Consider the following 18,334-nt stretch of genomic DNA (forward strand, 5'->3'; position numbering starts at 1 on the left):
CAGAGACCTGGAGAGCTGCACTGCTGTGCAGGGGGACGCCAAGCCGCTGCTGATTTGAAGAGGTCTTTCATAACTCCTGCTCTGTCCAGCTGGTTCCAACTGACCCCCCTTCACCCTCCCTCTCTGTCTGAGCTGTCTGTCTTTAGTGCATCTGGGCAGGTCTTTAGGTAAGATGGGGGCTCAGTGAGACGTGTGTTGTTCTGGAGGTAAAAGGTAAAAAAAACAAAACAAAACAAAAAAAAAAACCCCCTAGGGCTTCAGGGGCTTATGCAGCACAGGAGCACTGAGGAGGATTATCATTAATTCTGCACACAATAATGCACTTGACTTTGAAGACTCATGCCCACACACACACACACACACACACACCACACACACACTAACCATTTGAGGAGGGCGAAGGTGCGCTGTGGAGGGGGGCTGGAAGGTGGAGGGTCATTTTAAGTGGAGGTGCATGGGGCCAGACCTTGCCCCAGGGATTAAGGAAGGAGGGGGCAAGAGAGGAAATAGCCTAACTAAAAACACATGCAAGGTCAAGTGTACTCCTTCATCTAGCACATAATGAAGCAAAAAGCCAGGAAAGAACCACATTACTGAGACATCAGTGTAGATTTTTTTAGTCTGCGTCTTTGGTTGACTGTCTCTCATGTATTATTTGGTCTGTTTATCTATCTGTCTATATTTCTTTCTGTTTTACTGTCTGCTTCTTCTCTAACCTTTATTTAACCAGGTGAGTCATTTACAATGATGACCTGGCCAAGAGGCCTTATCTTTTGATATGTGTCCCTCTATCAACTCTCTAAAACAAACAGACCAGATCAGCAAATCAGCGAAAACACTGAATACAGTAGTTTCATGTTAAAAATCAAGTTTGGTGCTATTTGGTGGTTACAGGACATCAGTGAGGACCTGTGAGCTGTTGGTGGAGCTGCCGCTAACATTAGCTCAGCTTGTTTTTAGGTTGGGATTCCTTCAGTGTCTATCATTCAGGAGGTTTTTAATGGGAGCTGAATTATCCACACAGGTCTCCTCCTCTCCAAAACAAACAGACCAAGTAATTAAAATTGGTAAAGACACTGAATAAAACAGTTTCACAAATATGTAGATCTCAACCATGTTAGATAATTAATAAAAAAAAAAAGAATATTTAGAGACATCTTTCAGAAGGAGAAACCAATTTTTACCAATCCTTCAGGTCAGCATGTGTTTGATTTGCTCCCATTGTTTCTCAAACCAAAATGTCAATATTTATTCATGCATTGATTTAGTCCCACTCAGATCACTGTAACTCTCTTTTCAACCGCCTAGGCAAGACATCTGATTCTTCTGAAAGGTCCTGTAAATGGGCTCTTCTGCTGATTTCTTTACACACTGCCAATGCATCAAATTCAGAATCTGATTTACAATTCCTCTGATCACTTTCAGGGCTCTGTATGGTCAGCCACCGTCTATATTAGTGTTTTATACAGCCCTTCACAGTCCAGCAGGTAACTGAGATCCAGACTTACCCAGGCAAATTGTACCTTTGATATCATGACTTCAAAATGATGGAAGATTAAAAGAGTAACGCAGAATGACATGACAGATACCATTCTGTAGATCTGACTGAGATTGTAACAGTCTGTTTTAATGAATTTGTGCTGACTCCCAGTGTCATTGGACCCACATGTGATGTGATCTCAGGACAGTCTGGGCACATTTAAGAAGCAGCTAAAGATCCATCTGTTCAGCCTATGTTTTATACATGCTCTGTAGAGATGCTATAGATATAAATTTCACTTTCTATTAAAGGCAAAAAAGTGTGAGGGCTCTATACACACCACATACATAGTCCCACTGTGATCTTCAAAAACTCAAAAAGAAAAACAGTCAGGGCACAGACAGGGCATGAAGCAAATATAATGTAAATTCTTGCCCCCCCCCCCCCCCCCCCGTGTGTGTATCTGACTCAGTAATTCTCTGATGTGTTCTCAGAAAGCGTCAGCTGGTGGTGTTATTTACAACCAGGCTATAAAAACACTGGCCTGGGCCAGATACTGAATTCTCCTCTGTCAACTGGAAAAATCAAAGACACTGGTCTGAAATGACCCTGTGCTTATCTCTGGGAATCACTACATGTTTCAGTGTGGATAATAATGGAAAGGCGAAAACACCACCATTCTTATGATTCCATTATTTTCAGCCAAGTGTGATATTTATCAATTGATAATGAAATGAAATAGTAGTTTGATATTTGGAGCTGTCAGTGCTTATAGACTACGCATGAATTCAAACAGCTGTCTTCCTGTGAGTGTCTGCTGTATTTAATTCAGTTATAAATCCTCTATGCGAGTCATGTTTCTGATAAAAGCTGTGACTCGCAGAAACTAGATCACTTGTGTGCACATCAGCCTGCACTACCTGGCTTTAGCACGATTAAGTGTTGGGAGCTTATTAACACAAACCATCACCAATGTTCCCCCTAATTTTTCATGTGTCTGAGCATACACACAAACTCCCTGAGAATTCCTTGGACCACTGTGAGCAACATCAGACGTGCACACTGTTGCACACTGTAATTTTATGCGCTACATAGTTTTGCTGTGTGTGGAGAAAGCGGGAGCAGTGCACGATTGCGCAGGCACGCAGCTTAGCGGGAACATTGACCATCACCCATAAACAGTTTCTTATGTGTAGCTGCAGAGTTATGAAGCGATCTTAACACACCTCCATTAAAGGTTGAAGATTAGGTGATTCAGTGACCACAAGGTAAGATATCATAAACAAAAGTTAAATCAAAAAGCATTATAACAAGACTAAGGGTGTACAGCAAAGCTAAACTGACATATTAACATACTTACATATTAACATACTTACAAGTACAATGCTAACATGCTAATGTTTGGAAGACAAGTTTTATATAAAAAGCACTCTGAATTGTCTTGTCTTGTCTAAACTTGTCCTGCGGCTGTTTGTGTTGTGATACTGCTCCCTCTCCTCCCATCTGTTGGCCATTTTTTGCTCTCTCACAACGCGAACACAATGCATGATGGTATATATTGCTTGGTTAGTGACCATTGGTTGTACACTACTTTTCACAATGCATTGTGCACTATGAGTACACTATATAAGGTTTAACAATTCTCACTATATGTTGGGACAGCGCTACAAAATAGTGATCTCACTAAATAGTGAGTAGTGAGTGACACAGTCTTACTCAGTATATTAGCATGCTAACAAGCGCTAATTAGCAGTAAGCATAAATACAGCCAGGGCTGATAGTAGTACTGTTAGTTTTGCGGGATGGATATGGACAGTGAACCCCAGGAACACTTAATTTTTCAGGAAGGCATTAAATAAATACCATGACTTCGGCTCCCCATAACATTGACAGTTTGCAATTGAAAATGTTGCATTAATGTCACATTAGCTTCAAAAAGTTAACATAATAGTTAGCTTGGTAAGCAATAAGCTGATAAAAACAAAAAAGAAAACAAAATATCAGTGGCAGATCAGTATTCATCACCTTCTGACCATGTTTTGTTCTTGTGTGTCTAGTACAATGTTGTGTTTCAGGAAGGTGACTGGGTGTGTGTTACCTCCTCCAGTATCACCACAGAGCCAGATGGTACTGTCAGGATCCCCACGATGCAAAGCTAAGCCACCTGAAGCAGCACTCACCTCTGACCTCACACACAAAAAACACACAAGAAGCTGAATCTACACGTGCACACACATTCGCTGTCACAGACCCTTTTTTTTAAGCTGAAATGAATGTCAATCACAGTGTGTGTTAATGTCAAGTGAATGGGCATCAGCAGTGATATACAGCAGGAGAGAGGCGGGTCAAGACGGAGATAGAGAAAAGGCTTAAAGGTCTAACAGCTGTCTTCATACATCATCTACCCCTTTGATACCTCCGCTACACTCACACACTTATATACATAGCTATATCTGACTTTGCATGTGTTTGACTCATACATTATGCATGAATACAGAGTGGTGGAGGAATGAGTCCTAAAACCTGTGAGTAAGTTAGCATTTTGGAACTCTTGGTTCTCTGGTCCCAAAGTCAATGAGTTTTTGATGAAATGCATTAAATAAGGTCTGTGGTTTTAAGAAAAGTTCAAGACATTTTCACGTTTTATTCTACAACATAAAATACGTCAGTAAATACCCCACTCCTGATATTTGAAGCTCTTACGTGTCTTAAGGAAGGCAGTTGCTAAGGCAGTGTCTGAATGAGACTACAGAGGTTGTCGGGGATGTTAACGTGAAAACCGATCTACTCACCAGTCCACCTTTATAGCCTTGTTGTGTTTATACTCACGTTCTTTCAAAGTATCACTAACTTTCTAAGAAGAAAGGCTTTTGTAGAATTAAATTACAAGTTGGAAGCTTACTGGTGGAGACGTTGACATCATGTGACCGTGGTGTAGTTGGTGTTCATCTCTTCAGTGGTGTTCATCTGTGAAGATTATTAGATGAACTAAACCTGGAAGGATCACAAACATATTTATTTTCTGCACTAATCCAAAACCCAATGAGAAAATCTCATTGGCTTTTCTCGGGGGAACTGGGGTGAAGCGGGTTGGACAACAAAAGTCAGTGATCCCTGCACCACTCTACTACTGTGTCAGACTAGCCTCTTTTCTGCGCTTTCACTGATGCCTGTCTGTCTCTGGTGTCTTTTGTGGAGACTTTCCCATGCTCCTGTCTCTCAATTATATTCCTTTCTGTTAAATATATTAGACAGGACCCCCGTCCCTCATCCACCCTTCCATCCCTCCACCCTCTGTCTCTCTCTGTTTGAGTAATAGAACAAGGCTCGGCAGGCCTGGCTAATCTAACCCACATGCCAACAGCGCTGTGCCCATTCTCTCTACTGCTCTAATGAAGCTAACACAGACTCTAAAATCTACTCTAATGTGTGTGTGTGTGCATGTGGGAACACCATACCTGGCAAAAGAAACTCCACTTTGGTCCGAGCCAACAATGAGACACCGCAGGGAGGGAAAGTAAGAAGGTAGAGTTTCTCACTTTAAATCAGCTATGATTTACACACGCACATTCACACACACACACACACACACATGACCATAAGCTCATCCACACGCAGATGTTTCAGCTAATTGATTGCGAGTGTGCGGCGTGTAGACTCATTGCTCGTGATTAGCTCTAAGTGTGTGGTGTGTTTCTGGCTGACACCGACAGACCACACAGCAGTGCTTCCCTCCCTCCCCACCCACACAGACGTAATTTAATCAAGAATTGAATCAAATGCAACTGTAGTGCACTGCTTTATATGGTCATTTTTTAAAAATCATTTGAAGATACTATCAGATAAGACTGGGCTTTTTCTTTGTGTGTGTATGTGAGTGACTAATATTGACCATGTCATCTCACACATTGATGGTTCCCAGCTCGCCACCATGAGATCCAGGAAGGACTGCAGGAAACTAGGATGGGATGTGTCTGTGTTTATGTGTGTGTGAATTTAAGAGTGAGAATTTTTATAAGTTTGACTGAAGGAAGTGAGGAAAAGGGAGGGGATCTTTGTGGAGACTATTCTGGCACTTTGTCCAAGTGTGTGATGCATGAATGTGTGTATATATATATATATATATATATATATATATATATATATATATATATATATATAACATATATGTATGTATGCTACGTGCGTGTTTGACGACTGCTGCACACAGTTGGTGTGACATCCTGTGGGGCTTTGCAGACCCAGTAGGAGGGAGTGTGTGTGTGTGTGTGTGTGTGTATGTATGATTATATAATGGTGCATGCACATATGTGTGCTGACAGGATTTACTATTTCGTCAGTCCATCCTGTCATCACCTCGTAATTCCTGGACCGGCAGGGATCCAGACAGACAACCGACAAAAAGTTTAAGTCTTACGTTCCTGTTTGGTGTCACAGGCGCAAATTTGCTTTATACTGTGAAGGTGAGACGTCAAATCCATCATATCTGGTGGGAATAATCCTCCTGATCAAATGACTAGAAATATCTATTAGATTCAGAATGGGAAGAACAGGAAAACTTCCCATACTCCAAATTGGTGTTCATGATTAATATACACCAATCATCCACAACTTTAAAACCATTGACAGGTGAAGTTACAATACAATGTTCTGCTGGGAGACCTTGGGTTCCTCATTCATCTGGATGTTACTGTGACACAAACATTGTTGTAGACCATGCAAACCATGATCTGGCCTCCAAACTGCATCTGTGGGACCTGCCCAAAACCCCTCTGACCTGTCAGGGTGTGGACACAGGACCTCTGAGGGTGTCCTGTAGTGTCTTGCACTGGGACACTGACAGCGGATCCTTTGGGTCCTGTGGGTTGCGTGGTTGGGGCGTTCATGGATCTGGCTTGTTCTTGTGCATCTCACAGATGTTCAATCAGATTGGGATCTGGGGAGTTTGGAGGCCAGGTCAACACCTTAGGCTCTTTATCGTGTTCCTTGAGACACTTCTGGGCAGGCTTGGTGGCGTAGTAGGTTTGTCATCCTGCTGGAGGAGACCCTTGTTGTCATGGTGTGGTGTTATGTGTCACAGTAACATCCAGATGAATGAAGGACCTGTGATTTCCCAGCAGAACATTGTATTGTAACAAGATGATCAGTGTTATTCATTTCACCTGTCAGTGGTTTTAATGTTGTGGCTGATCGGTGTATAGTCCCTTTTAAATGAGCTGAATTGATTTTATTAGTGTTTATATTGGATTTTATTTTGCTGTATGTGCCAATGAATTTTGTGGTTCCTTTCAAGAAGTGGGAGATATGGTAGCTGTCAGGGATTCCCCATATGCACATCTTTGAGGCTGACATGAATATTCTCAAATGCTCATGATTATGGTCTGAATGACATGACCCGAACACATCTTTGAGTAGCTTTATAGAGCTTTCAGTCATATCACACAGTCTTCCTCAGCAGATGGATTTTGCCCAGCTGTTATGCAATTATTGTTCCTTTTTCCAAATAGTTTAAGGACTTATTGTATATTCCACGTTGGCTTAGAAGTTGATGCTCAAAGTTCATCCCTGACTTTGGAAATGGTAAACGTTAATTAAGAAGTATAAAGGTTAAATGAACAGAGCAACTCTGTTCTTGCCGCCAGTCAAAGCTCCATGAAATCTGTAACAGACTGAACATGCAACAAGCCCCATTTCCCTCTCTCCCAAACAACTGAGTTACACTGCTCTGGTTGTTTAGAGTACCAAAAAAGGCATAAAACGACCATTAACTTTCTCTAAACAACTTGTGCGGCATAATCCAAGTATCATGAAGCCAAATTATTGCACTGTGAGTCCAACTGGCCACAGTTACCTCAATATGTAACATTAATGTGGGCAGAGCAGGAGGCTGTGCAGAGTTTCCACTGACTTCAGGGTGAGTGTGTAGAGTGACAGGAGATAATGAATTCTCATCTCAGCGCAAACTGTTCTTTTAAATGGTACAAAATTGTAAGTGATGGTCTTATTACAAGAATCAACTTCCAGAAACCTTTGGCGAGACTTTGCTCCAACTAAAGAAGTCAGACTTAGGGATGAGGGTGATCATGATGTGTGTATGGATGAATGCTGAGACAACAAAACTATTAAAATAGCATTGAACACATTCAGTATGCATATATGTTTGTATGCTGGTGTAAGCCCCTGGCTTATTGGGAGCCTTGTCTTCACACTACCACCTCCAGTGTAACTTACAAATGTCAGTTGTGTAAAGTAGAGGGAAGTATGGTTGCCATGAAGGTCAAAGCACAATGACAATTCAGAAAACACAACAACATTTCAGAAAAGAAAACAATATTTCACAAAACAAAATAACATTTTAGAAAATACAATTCAGAAAACATGACATTTCAGTTTTTCAGTTTGTTTTGTGAAATGTTGTTTTCTGAAATGTCGTGTTTCCTGACATGCTATTGTGTTTTGTGAAATGTTGTTTTGTTTTCTGAATTGTTGCCACTGTAGGGAAGAGATTTGTGTGAGTGTATTGCCCATGATGTGCACGCCCCAGAATTGGTGTGTATGCAGGTTTTACCGATCAGAGTGACTTTCCCTGTCTCCTTCTCTGTCTGTTCATGCAGTCATGACGTGAATACAGCATCAGACTGACAATGGAGAGAGAGAAAGAGAGAGAGAGACAGAGTGAGTGAGCGAGACAGACAGGAGCGTCTGGGGCCTGTCAGTCAGCCAGATGGATGGACAGACTGACAGTGAGTCAGCGACAGCAAGGGCTGTGATTGGCTGATTCCTCCAGGGAGATGATGTGGTATTCTGTGGTCATTTTGTCCTAAGCTGCAGTTGATCCCTTGAATGTCACTTACTGAATACATTACACAAGGACAGAACTTTAGCCACTCATTATTTCCATCTTCATCACTTTATGCTGAGTTTGCTTGACATCTAGATATAAATTTTCACCTGACTTTGGTGTAATTCAAGCTGTCCAGCTGTCCAACCTGCAACTTTACCAATACAGCGCCATTTTCAGCAGCAGCATGCAGATGTTTCAGCCAAACGAACCAAAAAACTCACTGTATACTACCTAGATAGCAAAATAACTGTGAACGGTGGTCCTGGCCTGTATACAGGATGACTGTCATATGCTACTTCCACATCTGGGCCACTTTTGGCAAAGAAGAAAAACACAAATATGTTGACCCAATATTTGCCAGTATAACTTTGTGTTCTGAATCAGTGCCAAAGACAGACACAGCAAGTGACAACCTGGTCAACATAACTGAGCATTTAGAGCTCTGGTAGTTGACGTCACACAATCCCGACATACAACAGCCGAAATCAAAACACCACCATACTGGGAAAGACGACAGAAATAGCGTAGCATGTAAAACATGCTAGAGGCAAGCAGAAGAAAATCGTATCCTGTCCTAACTTTAATATCTTGTTGCAGTATTTTCATAAAAGGCATTTTATACCTATGCATTGTGGCATGGATTTTGCAGGGCTTACTTGTAGCTCACACAGCAATGAGCAACACGACATAAATGTGGGATTAAAAAATGCTTATGTTTGCCAAACTGCTACAATCTTCCTTTGGAAAAAATAGTCAGTTTGGATTATGTCTGCATTTCTGGGCCATTGTAAGGGTCAGTAATGTTTAATCTATTAGGTTTTGCAATATATTGCACAATTTCCGTGGATTTTAAGTGTGGAGTGAACTCAGATGGCTTGAAATTTTGCTCAGGCTTTTCCTGCCAACATGTTGGTGTAAACAAACCGAGTCACGTAACACCTGGAGTTCCATATTAGATTAAGAGCCAGATTTTTCCATTGGGAGTTGGTAGTGACCAAAAATAGAGCTAAAAGAAGTGTGACTATTTATGTACATCTCCCAGGTGAACAGAAACATGACTTAAAATAAAAGCTGATGTGTAAACAGGCAGCTGTATGCTTACAAGTTCACCATATCTACCTTGAAGGCATTGATATGTCAGTGTTGTGTTTACAGCTTGTCCCCAGCTTGTCAACACAGTTTTTAGATCATCAGATTATGTTAAAGAGAGACCTGAAAAACAGACTTTCTTCATTTATTTCTTTGATTTGTGTGTGTGTGTGTGTGTGTGTGTGTGTGTGTTTTCGTCCTTTGTTTTCAAAAGTTTTATCCACAGTCGGAGCCACAAAGCATTTGAGGCGGTAGAATGAGCTATGAAGCTATCATGGCACCAGAACATTATTTCCATTCTTTGCCATCACTCATCATCCCATTTCATCTTCTCATCCCTTCTCTCTTCCTCACAACACAGAGATCAAATGCCCTCCAGAGGCTCAGAGACGGAGGGCTTCTTTGTCCTAAAGGGGAAGCGATAACCGGAGGAACCTCGATATGTTCTGATGGTGGGATCGATAGAGCTTGGAGGGCTGATTCAAACACATGGTTCTACTAATGTCCATCTGGAACTCATCTGAATATTATCTGCATACTTCTGACTTAAAATAGAGAGGAGGAGAGATTCAGAGGCTGAAAAAGTAGAAGGTAAAAAAAGAAAAGTAATTCAAACTTTTTCAGAGTGTTGACATTCTGTTTTGATATATGGTTCAGAATAACGTTTGCAACCTCAAGCATTTACGTCTAAGGTCCCCTGTTGAAAACTTCCACTGTGTGCGTGCTTATGTGGGTGTCTATATATGTATTCCTTTGCGTATTTAAGTGCATGCTGGCAGCGGGTTTATTGATTTGCAAGGGGTGAATGCGTGTTGAAATTCAAGGTGGGCTTTCCGTCTCGTCCATTCCCCCTTGGCTGACAGAACTCCCTGTAGATCTGCATGCACTCTACACACCCTCTGTTCTCTAATTCATTAGTTTCACTCTCACACAACTATCAAACACCATCATCTGGCATGGAAGTAGCTGCTGAAGCAAGTCTGCAATTTCACCTTTGGGGAGGAAATGCACAATGCAGCATACTAAATGCCATACAGATGTAGAAAGTGTAGAGCTTCCACCTTTTTTTTTTTTTTCTTCCTCCGCTGAACCATAAACTCCTGCTGCACTAATGGTGTGTCTGAAAGGACATGTCCAGAATATTGCTTTTGTTGATGTAACAGATTGTATTTTACATCCTCATTTATTTTAGTCATGTCCTATTTGGAAAGTATGATGCTTGTACCAACTGATATCAAGTGATTCCAATGGCTAAAACACCTTCATACTCTTTAGAGAAACACAGAAAAAGGAAAGTAATTTAATTTTTGTTTTGTGATAGTAACAATTATGCAAAAAAAGACAGCCAAAATCTTTCTCATTAATAGTAATGCCCTGCACACACTGATGTCAAGGAGCTGCTCCGTAGATCCAAATTAATGTGTTGGCCAATGGACTCCTCCAGCATATTTGAGAATATTTGAGAGACAAACCCTCATGTGATTAAACCTGTAATTAATTTGTGTCACAGAAAATCAGGTACAAACAGTCATTTTCTGCATAATACATTTGGAAATTTAAACATTTAATTAAGTTAAACAGTTTAATTACCATCAAGGTGTCCCGAGATAATAAATTACACTGGAGCCAGAGAGGATTTGCTTCTTTTGCTGTACAAAAGCATCTTGTAACAACAGTTTTTTTCTTCACATTATGTATCCTAAGAAACCAAATTCATTCTCCCATTGTTTAGAACAGCCAGCTCACCCATATTCTGCTGTCCTTGTTTTTCCAAACTCCCACTCTTTGCCTTAATTGTTTAGACAGCAGAAGCAGACAATGCAGACAGGCCGACCAGTAAGACATGATCCCTCACAGGCTTCCCACAAGCAACAGAAACACTGTTGCTGTGTAATGAACCTGGGGTTTTTGTGGTGGTGGATGAGAGCTTACTCTATTCTGGAGGCTTCAGTCAGTGTGCACAGTTACTTGAATTGGTAAAACCGTGCATCTTAAACATTTAGGGGCCTTTAAGATTAATTACAATTTATGTATCTGTTCTCATTAGGGCCCATTAATGCCTGTTATGGTCAGTGTTACTACAAAGTAATGTGTTAGAGAACCATGATTACTTTTTTATTAACTCAGTAGCTTTGCAATTCAAATAATCATCAGTTAGGTATGTTTTCAGATAAACAATACGCTACTACGCTACAACAAAACCAAGACGCATTTGCACAGTCTCTTTCCTTCCTACTGCTAGCATACTAGTTGAAGGTATCCCATTCTACAGTGTGTCAGTGCGCAGGTGTAGCTCAGCTACTCAGAGAGATGGCCTTTACATCATGGAAATATGAGAAAAATGTAAAAAAGAAAAGAACATCACAGTGAAATGCAGTGCTTGGGTGGTAAGTGTCTGTCAGCTACGACTTCACATTTGAAGAAGCAGCTGTGAGCTAAGCTAACAGCTCCACAACACTGGTAGTGAGGCCAGTTGAGGAGGTGAACGCCAAAACAGCAGTGGCTGTCTTTTAGTTTGGCTAATATCAGTAATTTTATAACATGCCAAGTTGCTTTTAAAAGTGACGTTACCCAACACTGGTTATGGTATGTGCTTCACTTTAGAGAGTGCAGGATCACCTGTCTGTATCATACAAGAAAAATCAGCTAGCAAATACAAGGCATTGTATCTTCTTCTGAAGGTATTAATGCATATGAAAACATATCAGGTTTTCAGCCAGGGGCATGTTTAATGCTGTTCTCCTGCAGTGCAGCCACCACTGTAAGGAGTAAGGTGCACATAAATCCCCCCAAAACCTCTGCTTTGCTGAGGTGACAGAACCAACAATATCCCAGATTTCATGTGTGAAAGGAAGTGTTTTTCTCTCCTTCAGCCTCATTCTCCTGTGAATGCTGGCTTCAAGTGGGCCTAAATGGGGCGAGTCGAAGGAGAGCTTTAGCTTATTCATCCTTTAAAGCTCTCTCTCGCTCTGCTCAGGGATCGGTAGTGTCACCACCCATCAAGCGGCGCTAACTGACCTTTTGAATGTTGACCTCCTTTTGAACGGTGACCTCCGGCCAGGTTCAAGAGTCGCCACAGCAACATAGCAGCCCTGTCATCAACGGGCCCTGCCTGGTTAACCACTGCCCAACAAGCAGGATGTTTGTGTGTATGTGACAGAGAGAGTGTGTGTGTGCGTGCGTGTGTGTGTGTGTGTGTGTGCGCGCGCTTGTTCAAAGTGTGTGACAGTGTAATAGAAGAGCTTTCTAAGTGTGACCCACATAAAAGGTCTCAATGAGCCACAGGACACCCAACGTACACGACTTACATGCACTTGGACACACACGTGTGCCGTGTGCACACACACACAAACACACACACACACACACACACAATGGCTGATGGTTCCCATGGTGACTATGTTCCAGTGAGTGGGATTTTCCAGGCGGCGTCCGGAACAGTGGACACTCCAGAGTTTGTCCTGGAAGTTTGCTTTGATCTAAGTGGGTAGATCAGCCCACAGGGAGGACAATTCCTGACCCTTTAACACACACACACACACACACACACACACTCACTTATGTACTTGAGAGGATGACTGTTTGCATAATGCTTTTCCTAGCTTTCACCTCAAAACATTATAATTTAATGTTTTTAGCCACTAAGGGGCAGCAGTCCAAGGTGTAAACAGGACACAGACATAGTCTCACCTTTAAAATTTGTTATTGTGAAAATCCAGCAGACACAGAGCAACATTATCATCCTTATTTGCTCTGCTCTCTCCACTTCATCAAAGGAGGAAATAACTGAATGCTAGGCTCACCAGCTAGTCGCTAACTGTGTCTGTCTGCTGTTTGGAATTTTGGGCTGTTTAACTAGAAAAATTAGCTGAAAGAGTTTACTGAGGGGAACTGCACAATTACGTACAATCAACACCCTTCACATAGATTCATCCAGTTGTAATTCCAAGACTGAGGCAAAAACTGAGCAGATGTTTGGAGAAGACGAGGACCTGATGATACAGTATGTCCACATCCTGCCAAAGGTCTAAAACTCAAATTGGTCCTCATAAAGATAGAAGACTCACACACAGCAGCAGCTCTGGTTGCAGTTGTCTTTATGATGTCTATAGAGAAAGGGTGGACTAGACACTAGTTATAAACCTTTTTTCTCTCAGGCTGACTCAGACACCAGGTTTTATAGGACTGCCACTGCTTTATGTGTGTGTGTGAGTGTGTGAGTGTGTCTGCAGACGTAATGAAAGTTAGTATGTTTCTACCTCGTACTACTGACACATTTATTATCTGTCTGAAATGTGCGCTGAAAACCCAAGACACGCAAGTCAGGCTGAAGTTCTCACCACACAAAGACCTGGGACTGAGAACATACACACACACACACACACACACACACACACACACAGAGGCTTGTCTCCATGACTTCAGGGGACATTACAGTTACTTACATTCGTTTCTTAGAGACTTACTCTAACCTTAACCTTAACTACAGCTTGCTTAACCCATACCATAAACTCAACCTAAACCCGACCTTTTACCCTTATATCAAAACATGTCCTCACCTTAAAATTGAATGATTTACGTTACAAGGACTTGCTTTTTGTCCCTATAACGTGACAGAATGAACACAGGAGACAGACAACATCAGCTCGCACCAGACCAGACGCGGATGGTGACAGAGACACAGGTTATCATCTCATCCGAGAGTGGTGCAGGGATGACGTATTTTTGTAGTCCAACCCAGGAGTTAGCATCACCCTGGTTCCCTCAACAAAATCTTTTCATTGAATTTTTGATAGCAGAAAGTAAACTGACCATCAAAAGTCTGTCATACTTCAGCAAGATAATCTTCACAGTTGAACAAGCCTAAATACAATTTCCAGAGGTAAAAAGTTAGGCTATAAACCAACTACACCACGGTCACATGACATCAACGTCTCCACCACTAAGCTTCCAACTTGTAATTTAAGAGCTTAAAAAAATCACAAGTGGGGTATTTTCGGATGTATTTTATGTCATAGAATAAAACGTGAAAATGTCTTCAGCTTAAAACCACAGACTTCATTTTAAACATTTAACCGTGTTGACTTTGGGAGGAGGGAACCTGGGGTGCTAAAATGCTAACTTCCTGGTTTTAGGACTCATTTCTACACCATTCTGTATCAAACACCTGTTATGAGATGCTGTTGTCAATAAAAGCTGTTTTATTACCACATTAATACTCAGTTTCAATTACACATCTCTTATTGTCACACACTTTTGAAATAATAATAATAATATTTAAAATGTCAGTAGGTTTTACCAACTGTAGCATATGAAGTCTTTCATGGTCAGTATTACTGAACCCAGATGGAACATCATTATTCAAACCTTATTACATTTCCAGTATTTTCTTGGATCCTGGATGTTTCCCTCATGTCGGGGAAACACCAGCTGGGTCCTGTGTGGTTCGGTTTAGGCAGCAGAAGTGCTTTGGTTATGGTTTGGGAAATATTTGGGATTTTACTCAGATGTCCTGTCTTGAACTTCGAGTCACTGTTGACTTTTTTAGTATGAAACCAAGACCACAATCTCTCCCTAACCAAGTGCTTTAAGTGCCAGAACATAATAATGTAAAAACAGAAATCAAGATTTAGCTGCTATGAGAAGATACTGTATGAGTATACAAGTTCATCAACAATGTTTCCTTATTATAGTAATAAAAAACATAATCAGGGTGCATTAGATTTCTCTCATAAGTTATTTTCTGAATTTAGCAGTACATAAACATATTCTAGGAGACAGCGTTTCTGATTGTAGAATATGATTTTTATTAATGATTTAACTTTCCACAAGAACATTTTCAATCAAACTTCAAGTTTTTAAATTTTATTTCCTACAATATTCCCTAAATAACTTCATGTTCTTGCCTAAGGCTACACTTTATATCACTTTTATATTGTTTCATATTAAGTTTCAACATATCTGCAGAACACATAAAATTATGATTAATGAAGAAAATACATATTTTAACTGTCAGTTTATCCCTTTTCCTGGTTTCTTTCCTTAAACACATTAATGATAACACAACCTCCACTAAATTTATCACACATAATTCGTCATTTTAATTTTTGCCAATGGAAAAATGTGAGAGGCTTTATTTGTGCATGGCCAGAGAAGGGGTGTGTTCAGATTACTGTACTGGACTGGCACTGATCTCTCGTGTGTCATAACCTCACTTTTTTGTGTGAGGGGAAATTTCCTGTAACATAATCCTGAAATACATGCTGTGATGTCTGGGAAATGTTTTCACAATGTCACAATTTCGGCTTTTCTACAGACACAGATTCAACGTCTGAAAATAAAAATGTCTGCTGATCAAAATGACAGAGCTGAAAATATGAATGAGAGGTCATGTCTATCTTTATCTGTCTGCCCTCAGTCTCTGTCACTCATGTTTTTTGTGAAGGGAAACAGATTCCTCTCATTCCTCAAGTGGTAATTTCCTCTATTGATTTACATGTCCCGTTTAAGTTACGACAGAAGAACCATGTATGCACATCAGCTACGGATGAGCTATAACATGACAAATGTTTCTACAAATGTCAGGTGATTTCTTGTTTCTTTGTATTGGGTTTTAGTTATTGTTTGTCGTGTCCCCTTTTCGTTTCAAGTCTGATCAGCCTCCATATATGTCTCCCTCAGGTCTCATTTTGTTAGATCAGTTTGTTGAGTTTACATTCTCTTCTGTTGGTAGTATTTTTGGAGCAGAGTTTTTGCTTATTTGACCTCTTTTTTTGGTCCCATTTAGTTATTAAAGATGCATATTTCCATTCATTTGTATTTCTTTGCATGCCATTTTTTTGAGAAGGAAACCTGTGTCCGCTGTGGTCCAAGCAGTGGATTTCTCAAAAATTTTAATTCTCAGCGGAGGCCAGACAATCTGTTTTGATTTTGGTAAACTGACCCTTTAAGCTTTTCACTTTTAACATTCATTTGCCTGTGGTTTGCGTAAAAATCACCCAACCACCCCACATAAAAAGGGACAATAAACACCCATTTTTTCTTATGTTCTCCAGTTAATTTCTCCGTTTTGTGTTTCCATTTTGAAAACGGTCACAAGTCATGCAAACATGAGCATGTTTTTTTTAACGTTTAATTAAGCTTCAAATTGTTGCTCAACTTTTCCATGCATTTTAAAAACGGGCTGCTTCAGCTGGAGAGCTGATCCTCTCTGTGGAGAACTGGGCAACTGACCAAACTCCCTACTTTGATATTGTTATCTTTGCTGTCACTACTGCTGTTTCTCAAACTGGTACTCAAAGACAGCATTCACTTTGTTAAATCCACATGGGAACACAGAAATGTTTCTCAGACACTTCAGCCTCATAAAACGATTTTCTTATTAGCCAACAACCCTCAGAGTACCTCAGAGAAGGAGGAATTTGTGCACATAAATCACCGGACAACTTGATATGATCACATAATTACAGTTGTTCAGTGTTCTGATGATGTTGTGGTCGTGTTCTGGTAATTTTCTGTCCAACCTGTGGATGTTATGGATGTAACAGGAGACAGATCCCCTGAGGCCTCTTATCATGACCATCAGCAGGTGGTGGTTATTACTTTAAAGAAGTGCACTCACTACACGTGCATGCAAATGCACACATATGCATCCCCGAAACTTGCGCACAAATGGCCCTGGGTTAAATACCTGAGAGCCAGGAACCGCAATTCCAGCCCTCACCCCCACCCACAACACACAACACACACATTCATTCACTCTCACACACACTCATTCACTCTCTCTCACTCACACACACACATTCACTCTCACATACCTCGGGGTAAAGCGAGCGTAACGGAGCACTTGCAGCTCAACCTCCCCCACCCCTCTCCCCTCTCCCCCCTGAGTTTAATCTGATTTCGCATTCAGAAATACAGGAACACACAGATGCCACACATGCATACTACATACACTTCAGGAGGAGGAGAAGGGAGGGCGTGTAGAGTTTCTGTGATGAAGTCTTATGTAAACACCTGCCAGTAATCTACCAGCTGAGATGAATCCAGATGAAACAGAACCTGTCCTTACAGTTCCTCTTACAGTACATTTCAGTCTGCTTCACATCTCAGCGTGAACTCCAGCGAGGAGGCTGACAGGGGCCCGGCAGCATTGGTCATGATTCTGCGAATGAATTCGAGCCTCCCTTCATCGCTGTCTCACACCATTCTGACATGATTTCTGCGCTTCTTCTACCCTGAACTACAAAAGAACTTGTGTGGAGGATCCAGGACCGCAGAGGATGCAGGGTGGGGATTTTCTGCAGTGGCTACCACAAAAGACCGGAGGCCGTGATTATGATAAAAGCCTATTTCATGCTCTCCATGGCCTGATTCCAAGTCTCCGGTTCACCAAAAGTATCTTAGGGATCATAGATGCAGGGGCCAGCTTGTGGGTCAACTGACCAAGGTGCATGCTTCGAAGAGTTTGAGGCTGCTTCTTGTCTCGTTCACCAGTTTTTTGTTGGCTTATAGATGTCAGGTCTTTTTCTCTCTTTTTTGCCCTTTTCATTCCCTATTTGTCCTTTCATCCTCTTTGTCTCCTTTTAGAGAGGCAGAGAATTTCCCCAAAAGTAATTTTGTTTTGGTTTTTGATGATGATGAATACCTAGACTTTAGCCTGTTTAGTGACCATACCTTGTTTTTAAAAAAATCCCACAACCCCCCAAAAAAAGTCAGTCACATAATAATATTATAATTATTAATAGACCAAACAACACCTAAAACAATTTAGGTCAATTAATAAATCTAAAATAAATAAATGAGTCACAAAACAGATTATGAATTAACAAGCAAATGGTTTCAACAGAAGATGTTCTTTTAACAAGTAACATTTTAGTTCCTTTACTACAACAGAGTTAATCCCAACTACACCCATTTCT

Source organism: Lates calcarifer, linkage group LG5, assembly GCF_001640805.2.
Source record: "Lates calcarifer isolate ASB-BC8 linkage group LG5, TLL_Latcal_v3, whole genome shotgun sequence".
NCBI classification, from domain to species: domain Eukaryota; kingdom Metazoa; phylum Chordata; class Actinopteri; family Centropomidae; genus Lates; species Lates calcarifer.